Raw genomic sequence first — 8,119 nt, forward strand, 5'->3', positions numbered from 1 at the left:
GTGAATTGGGTGATAGTTTACATGGGACAACTTCAGCTTTGCATTTATCTATCATTTTTTGTTTCATTGCAATGATTACAATCCCCTCCATGCATCATCATTCAACAGCATTTGCTTCTATTCCCTCTGGGTTTCTTTGGATGTACATGGAAGCACTCAGGAATATGCAACCATTTAATAATGAAAGGGTACTCCCTGCAAGCCCGCCCACCAGCAGTCAACACACAGCCCCTCTCCCTACCTGAGTCCAGGGTCCTCAGCCACTCCATCTCTCCAAGTCATCGTCTCTGCCTCCGTCTCTGCGGTCACTCATTCTCTGGATAGAGTCACGTATTCTGCTCTTCTCCCTTGATGGTCCCAGGGCCTCCACTCCTGGACTGCAAGATCAACCACTCCCCTCCTTTTGTTACAAAACATCTAACTTTATATTTGAAACACTCACAATCAGTCCTGTTAGCAATTATTCACTATTGAACCACAAGAGTCTTATCCCCATCTCCTTTCACCAGCTCCATCCAGACAGGTTGGAAACTAAGCAGAGATTCTACCTTCCCCCATACCCTCTGAAATTCGACTCCCTCTTGAAAGCTTGTAGGACAGTCACTTCGTGTCTTTGTAGTTTCCACATTTTAGATAGCCAGTGTCTAAGTTTCCCATCCCTCTAACCCCTGTGTACTGAGGGGTGGAACTGATCCCACGTTTGAGCTACTACATACATAAGTATAGGTCTAGTTCATCAAATTGTAGTGAATTATTCTTTTATTCCTTTTCTTTCTTCCTCTAGTAGAGTTCTGGTCATGCAGCCATTGAAACCAGGTCAAATAGGTGTTATCTGCAAGTATGGGTGTTCTTGTGTATCATCCCTCACTTCATATCAGCTTAATGCTTCACTCTCCACTTTAGCCCTCTATAGCCATGTCTCTGTTCCTGGGTCCAGGAGTCCCCAGTTCTTGCCATACTGCTGGCCAACCAGGTCGAAATCTAAGTGGACAGGAGTCTGTTGAACATGGTTAAACTTAGCTCACATCTTCATTGCTGTTTTTCCCCACTTCCCTTTATCCTTAGACGAACATGGTCACCAGCAAGACCACATGCCTGCTCATGTATTCCCCTTGAGTCTCAGTCTTGGAAGGGGGTTTTCCCTGATGGGACCTTACCACTTGCCCTGATGGCTCCCCAGGAAACAACTTGCATGTTCTTGTAGTAGTCAATCAGACTGCCATTATTGTTTTTGATTTTTCCTGCTGGTCTTTTTTTTAAGAAATATGTTCTGCTCTTCTAGCAGTTCCAGTCTTGTCCTTTCAAGAGGAAATTTTCCACCTCAGAAAATTTTGGATGGAGATCCAGATTCCACATATGGTCTTACGTAATGCAAAGGCGCCATAGGAGGCTTCCTTCACTGTGCAACTTCTAGCCCCATTTTAGGTATTCCAATCATGTGTAAGCTGAAGACAGACATACAAGATTTTTAAGATGATGTTTCACGCTATTCCTTTCTCTCCCCTTCAAGTGTCTATTTTACGGTAGTAGGCAAGGGAAACCATTAATCAAATGTGAGCCAAGCATTGGAACATTACTTCCCCTCTTTTGCCCATTCAAACCATGCCTCAAACCCTGTATCCAAGAGCAATGTTGTTTTAAGCTTGAGCATACATCACTAATTATCTTTGTCCCACTTAGACCATGCAAAGCTGTCTAACTGTTCTCCCATCCACCTTGTTCTTCAATTCCCCTCCCCCTTCAGTTATTGCTCTCCCCCCACAGCACCCAGATTATCTTTTGGCTATTCCCTACCTTGTTTTCCACCTTCCCTTCCCTCCCCTCACTCCACCCCTACACCCCAGTAACCAACATTTTTTTTTTCCCCCTTGCAGTGTGAGTGCTTTTTTCTTAAGTTTTTATAGTAGTGGACCTATGCAGTATTTCTTCTTTTACTACTAACTAATTTCACTCAGGATGATATCCATGTTATGCAGTGCCTTGCAGGCTCATTGTTACTCTTCAAGGTAGCATAATGTTCCATTATGTGTATATACCAAACTTTGTTTAGCCATTCGTCCACTGATGGGCACTTAAGCTGTCTCCACTTTTTGCTATTTTAAATAGTGCTGCTATGAACATTGGTGTGCAAATATCTACTCATGTTATGGCTTATATTTCTTGTGGATAAATACTAAGTAGAGGAATTGCTAGATCATAAGGTATTTCTATTTCCAACTTTCTGAGGAAGCACCATACCATTTTCCAGAGTGGTTGGACCATTTTGCAATCCCATCAGCAATGTAGGAGGGTACCAGTCTCTCCACATCCTGGCCAGCATATATTTCCCTCTACTTTTTTTGATCTTCACTGTTATTGCTGGTGTGAGATGATATCTCATTTTTGTTTTGATTGGTATCTCTCGAATGGCTTGCATAGAGATATTCAAGCAAACTGAAGAAATGGGGAGTTATAAGACCTGAACAGAAAAATTTCAAAGGTCAGCTCAAGAAGACCATTTTCAAATATTACAACAAAATGTGCAAAGATCTGAAGTCAATAAACCAAAAGGGAAGAACACATGAAGTATTTCTTAAACTGGGGGAAATGAAGAAAAAAAATCAAGCTTCGACTTTCATTTTAAAGTATTCTCTTAGAAAATTATTGAATGATGCATAAAGCATCAAAAGAAGATGGAAGGAACAGAGAGAGTCACTGTACCAAAAGGAAATGGTTGATGTTCAACCATTTCAAGAGGTAGCATATGATCAAAAGCCAATGATACTGAAGGAAGGAGTCCAAGATGCATTGAAGGAATTGGAAAAGAACAAGGTTCCAGGAATTGATGGAATAAAAATTGAAACCTTTCAAGAAAGTGAGGCGATACTGGAGACATTCATCTATGCCAAGAAATTTGGAATGCAATTTCATGGCCAACTGATTGCAAGAGATCCATATTTTTGCCTGTTCCAAAGAGAGGTGACCCAACAGAATGCAGAAATCATTGGATAATATCTTTGATATCCCATGGAAGTAAAGTTTTGCTAAAAGTAATACAGAAATGGCTGCAGACATACATTGACCGAGAACTTCCTGAGGTTCAAGACGGATTCAAAAGTGGATGTGAAAAGAAGGATATAGTTGCTTATGTGTGATGGATCTTGGCTGAAAGCAGAGAATACTAGAAAGACTTTTGCCTGTGCATTGAAGAAATCAAACGACATATTGCATTAGGTAAATCTGCTGCACAAGACCTCTTTTAAAGCATTGAAGAGCAAAGATGTCAGCTTGAAGACTAAGGTGCACCTGAACCAAGCTATAGTATTTTCAATAATATCATATGTATGCGAAAGCCGGACAGTGAATAAGGAAGACGATAGAAGAATTGATGTTTTTGAGTTATGGTGTTGGAGGAGAATATTGACAGTAACATGAACTGCCATAAAAACAACAGATCTGTGTTGGAAGAAGTGAGCCAGAGTACTCCTTGGAGGCCAGGATGGCCAAACTTTGTCTCTCATACTTCGGACATATTGTCAGGAGGGGCCAGTTGCTGGAGAAGGATATCATGCTTGGTAGTGTAGAGGGTCAGAGAAAAAGAGGAAGACTCCCAATTAGATGGATTGGCAAAGTGGCATCATCAATGGGCTCAAGGTGGCAACAATAGTGAGGTTCATCCAGGATCTGGCAGTGTTTTGTTCTGCTGTGCATATAAGGTAGCTATGAGTCGGTACAGACTCGATGGCTCCTAACAACAAGAATGATGAATCCTAAAGCCTGGTATTCGTGAAAGTATTGATTTTGGATATACTCTATCTATGAAGACATTATCAGTTAAATTATCACTATCCCGGGACTCAGAAATGGCGGCCTGCATGTTCTATAGCCGGCAGTTGGCTACCGCCACCCTTAGGAGCCATGGTTCCTGGCAGAGGCACTGCGGGCCGCGGCCCAGGTTCTGGGAAGCTCTGGATTGTTAAACAACCATGGGCTCCAAGTACAGCAGCAGCAGCAGCAACAAAGGAATCTGGCACTACATGAATAGCTGAATGTGGAATTGTTGTAGGAAGCTAGTATCTCTCTTCCCAAAGGACAAGTGGCAAAACACCAGATGAAGCTTTTACAATTGCCAAAAAACTAGGTTCAAAAGATGTGATAAAAGCACAGGTTTTAGCTGGTGGTAGAGGAAAAGGGACATTTGAAAGTGACTTCAAAGGAGGATTGAAGAGAGTTTTCTCTCCTGAAGTAGCAAAGACTGTTTCCTCACAAATGACTGGGAAAAATTTGTTTACCAAACAAACTGGAAAAAAGGGCAGAATATGCAACCAAGTAGTGGTCTGTGAGCGAAGATATCCCAGGAGAGAATACTTCTTTGCAAAAACAACGGAAAGGTCGTTTCAAGGTCCTGTACTAATAGGAAGTTCTCAAGGTGGTGTCAACATTGAAGATGTTGCTGCTGAGAGTCCTGAGGCCATAATGAAGGAGCCTGTTGATATTGTGGAAGGCATCAAAAAGGAGCAAGCTTTCAGGCTTGCACAGAAGATGGGATTTCCACAAAATGTTGTGTATTCTGCAGCAGAGAACATGGTCAAACTTTACAAACTTTTTCTGAAATATGAGGCAATCATGGTAGAAATAAATCCAATGGTAGAAGATTCAGGTGGAGCTGTGCTGTGTATGGATGCAAAAATTAATTTTGATGGTAATTCAGCCTATCGCCAAAAGAAAATCTTTGATTTACAGGACTGGACACAGGAAGATGAAAGGGACAAGGCTGCAACTAAAGCAAATCTCAACTACATTGGCCTCGATGGAAGTATAGGCTGTCTGGTAAATGGTGCTGGTTTGGCTATGGCCACAATGGATATAATCAAACTTCATGGAGGAACTCCAGCCAACTTTTTGCATGTGGGAGGTGGTGCCACAGTAGATCAAATAACAGAAGCACTTAAACTTATCTCTTCTGACAGAAAGGTCCAGGCTATTCTGGTGAATATTTTTGGATGAATCATGCAGTGTGATGTTATTGCACAAGGTATAGTCATGGCAGTCAAGGACTCGGACATTAAAATTCCTATCGTGGTACAGCTGCAAGGTACACGAGTTGATGATGCTAAGGCACTAATAGCAGACAGGGGACTGAACAAACTAAAATGATTGTGATGATTTGGATGAAGCTGCTAAAATGATTGTGAAGCTCTCAGAAATAGTGGCCTTGGCCAAGCAAGCCCAGGTGGATGTGAAATTTCAGTTACCACTCTGATCTAACACCCATTGGATGGATGAAGGGGTTAAATGTGCTATAAGCATTGAAAATACTGTGTGTGTATTACGAGTCTTCTCCTTTCCTTTTCACTGTGTGGAGGCTGTAATTGCCATCGAGGCAAACTCTCAAAATCATTTTGTCTGCATTCAATTCCACTGTTCAGAGTGAGCTATTTGTATTAAGAGTATATGATGCAGTTAAATAGTTTGTTTTGTTGCAACCTTTTCTGCTTCTACAGAATGTCAGTTGTGATATGACTGTGTATTAATGTTGGATACAGAGTTCTTAGTTGATAAGAGTCCTATGAATAAAATAAATATGAAGATAAAGCTTTATTCTGTAGTCTTAGCAATACATTAGGACACTGTATTAAAACAATGTTTCATAGAAGAAGTGGTTGTGTTGAGCAACAAGTACAAGCCAGTTGTATCAATCACTATTTATAAAACAGTTTCAGACACTCCCCAGAAAGTCCTTTGAAGTATTTCAGTGAAGTAACTTGTTAATTATTTGAACATTGCTTTAATCACTACAAAACATTGATAACTGCAAGTCTTCATGATTCTGTGGTATTATTAAGACAAACCTGTAGGATTGTATCAAATAAAGGCATATTTGCTAAGGACTTGGCAAACAAAATTAGGAATGTCAATTTAAATTAATAAAAATCTCCAAAATGTAAAAAAAAAAAATCACTATTCCATGTGGTCATGAGGTAGTAGTGTTAGGTTGGACTCTAATCCAATCTGAATGGCACCTTACTGAAAAGAAGAGACACAGAGAAAGAACAACAAAAACTGAAAAACCATGTGCAAGCTAAGTAATTCCTGGAGCTATTAGAACTTAAGGCAAGAAAACATCTTTTATCAGCGACTTTGGAGGGAGAATGCGGAAAAGCATTGTTCTAATTTTTTTAGAACTGTGACGTTGTTTGCTATGTGTCACTGAGTTGGTTCTAACTCCTAAGGCCGTATACACTACAGAAGGAAACACTGCCCAGTTCTGCACCATCCTCACAATTGCTGTTTGACCCCAGTGCTGCTGCCACTGTACCAATCCATCTCATTGGGGGTCTTCCTCTCTACACTGCCCCTCCACTTTATCAAGTATGATATCAAAATTGTGAGATAACAAATTTCTGCTTTTCTAAGCCCCTTGATTAACAATAACAACAAGTCCATCATTTTGTGGTACTTGTTACAGTAACCTAAAGTAACCAATACAAAAGGAAAAATAAATAATTTTAACTGAATAATTGCTATTTAAAGCATATGCAAATTTTATTCCTGTGTGTATTTGTGTCATATTAATTCCCAGTTCCCATAGAATTCATTGTACTTTATAACTATTAATAAAATAATTGTTTTAAACTATTGCTTTAGAATTAAGAAGGGGAACACCCACACATTTTCTCGTCCCCTGTCTGAGCTGCTATACTAAGGTAAAGGGGCTCTTTTATTGCTTTTGATTTCCTGATGGTTTTTCTTGAACTCAGTTATGTGAGGAACAGTTCAATAACACTGTTTGTTTTTTTTTGTTTTTTTTTTTGCGAACAATGGAATTAATGAATGGATATGATTGGTAGAAGGTATGTGTAGAGATTTCATTGATATGAGTTTTCAGAGGACATCAGTTATGATGTTAGTTCTATTAACAATATTAATACAAATAGTTTATAAAATTTTTCTTCCAATACTGAGTGCTGTGAAGATCTACTCTACTGAAAAGTAGAACCAGAGCATAGCAAATTTCTCAATGTAACTCATATTGTGTTTCAGACTTAGTCTTTCAAACTACCCTATGAGGTGTTTCTTAAGAAATTCAATATTGTTTTCCGCCATCTTGTTCCACAAATGTAGTCATTTTGATTCCTGTGTAAACCATCTGTTGAAGTCCATGTGTATAGTCCCACTTTATATTGTCCAAAAAATGTATTTGCAATAAGTCATTGGCCTTATAAAATTCTATACTGTGATCTCCAGTATCCTTTCTATCACTAAAGTCTTCTTTGTTTCCAACCTTTGAATTCCAATCATCAGTAATTATCAATACATCTTGATTACCTGTTTGATCAATTTTAGACTCAAGAAGTTGATAGAATTCTCCCATTTCATTATCACAGGCTTTAATGTTTGGAGAGTAAATTTGAATACTAATAGTATTACCGTGTCATCCATGAAGGCATATGGATATTACCCTATTACATCTTTGTATTTCAAGATGGATCTTGACATTTTCTTTTTTGATTATGAATATTACATATTCCTCTTGAATCTGTTGTTCCTGGGCAGATTATCATATCCAAAATGGCCAGTACTAGTTCTTTTCAGCTAACTAATGCCTGGGATATTGACCTTCATGCAGTCCAAATAGTTTTTCACAACTTCAAAAAATTCCTATATTTATATTTTGTAGATCACATGTTCTAATTATTCCTGGACTATAATAAGGCTTTGGATTGTGTGGATCATGACAAGCTATGGATTACATTGTAAAGAATGGGTTTTCAGAACAGTTAAATGCAGTCATAAAGAAGCTGTACATAGAAGTGGCAGTCATTTAAATAGAACAAGGGGATAGTGAATTGTTGAAATTCAGGAAATGTGTGTGTCAGGGTTGTAGTCTCATGATATTTAATGAATCTGTATGCTGAGCAAATAATCTGAGAAACTGGATTATATGAAGAAGAACATGTCAACAGGATTGAAGGAAGAATTAACAACCTAAGATATGCAGATGATGCAACCTTACTTGCTGGAAAATAAGAGGACTTAAAATACTTACTGATGAATTCAGTATTGATTACATCACAGTTTATAGAAACAAAAAGTCTTCACAAGTAGACCAGTAAGTAACATCGTAATAAATGGAGAA

The 8,119-nt window shown here is 38.8% G+C and overlaps 1 pseudogene; it reads left to right on the forward strand.

The window, feature by feature from the left end:
• Window positions 1-3,839: 3,839 nt before the first annotated feature.
• LOC102814035 lies at window positions 3,840-5,242 on the forward strand (annotated as a pseudogene).
• The last annotated feature ends 2,877 nt before the right edge of the window (window positions 5,243-8,119 follow it).

Source organism: Chrysochloris asiatica, unplaced genomic scaffold (assembly GCF_000296735.1).
Source record: "Chrysochloris asiatica unplaced genomic scaffold, ChrAsi1.0 scaffold00441, whole genome shotgun sequence".
Classification (NCBI taxonomy): domain Eukaryota; kingdom Metazoa; phylum Chordata; class Mammalia; order Afrosoricida; family Chrysochloridae; genus Chrysochloris; species Chrysochloris asiatica.